We start from the raw sequence: 1,252 nt of genomic DNA, 5'->3' as shown, positions 1-1,252 counted from the left end.
TGCCCGCCCGTCCAGCATCACTACTCTGGACGGTTCTGACATAGAATATGTGGACAACTACAAATACCTAGGTGTCTGGTTAGACTGTAAACTCTCCTTCCAGACTCACATTAAACATCTCCAATCCAAAATTAAATCTAGAATCGGCTTCCTATTTCGCAACAAAGCATCCTTCACTCATGCTGCCAAACATACCCTCGTAAAACAGACAATCCTACTGATCCTCGACTTCGGCGATGTCATTTACAAAATAGCCTCCAACACTCTACTCAACAAATTGGATGCAGTCTATCACAGTGCCATCCGTTTTGTCACCAAAGCCCCATACTCTACCCACCACTGCAAACTGTACGCTCTCGTTGGTTGGCCCTCGCTCCAAACCCAGTGGCTCCAGGTCATCTACAAGTCTCTGCTAGGTAAAGCCCCACCTTATCTCAGCTCTGGTCACCGTAGCAGCACCCACCCGTAGCCTGCGCTCCAGCAGGTATATCTTACTGGTCACCCCCAACGCCAATTCTTCCTTTGGCCGCCTCTCCTTCCAGTTCTCTGCTGCCAATGACTGGAACGAACTTCAAAAATCACTAAAGCTGGACACTCTTACCTCCCTCACTAGCTTTAAGCACCAGCTGTCAGAGCAGCTCACAGATCACTGCACCTGTACATAGCTCATATGTAAGTAGCCCATCCAATCTACCTCATCCTCATACTGTATTTATTTATTTATCTTGCTCCTTTGCACTCCAATATCTCTACTTGCACATTCATCTTCTGCACATTCTTCCATTCCAGTATTTAATTGTTATTTGTAATTACTTTGCCACCACGGCCTATTTATTGCCTTACCTCTCTTATCTTACCTCATTTACACATGCTGTATATAGATTTTTCTACCGTATTATTGATTGTGTGATTGTTTATTCCATGTGTAACTCAGTGTTGTTGTATGTGTCGAACTGCTTTGCTTTATCTTGGCCAGGTCGCAGTTGCAAATGAGAACTTGTTCTCAATTAGCCTACCTGGTTAAATAGAGGTGAAAAAAAATGTTGTTTACAAAAATCACATTTTATCAAAGCAAACAAACATTGCTTTTATTGATAAATGTGATCTAGCAAAGGTAAATGGCACATATTAACAATGTAAGCTGCCTATATTGCTTGTAATTGATGTAAGTCAACATCTAAGTACTAAGTATTTTTACGTAAATTGTTATGGCTGTATTGTTTTAAAAACCCAATAATGTTGTGGGTCCATC

This window comes from Oncorhynchus mykiss, chromosome 28, assembly GCF_057628025.1.
Source record: "Oncorhynchus mykiss isolate SJ-2025 chromosome 28, ASM5762802v1, whole genome shotgun sequence".
NCBI classification, from domain to species: domain Eukaryota; kingdom Metazoa; phylum Chordata; class Actinopteri; order Salmoniformes; family Salmonidae; genus Oncorhynchus; species Oncorhynchus mykiss.
The sequence above is the reverse complement of the archived record's forward strand: the minus strand, read 5'-3'. Positions refer to the sequence as shown.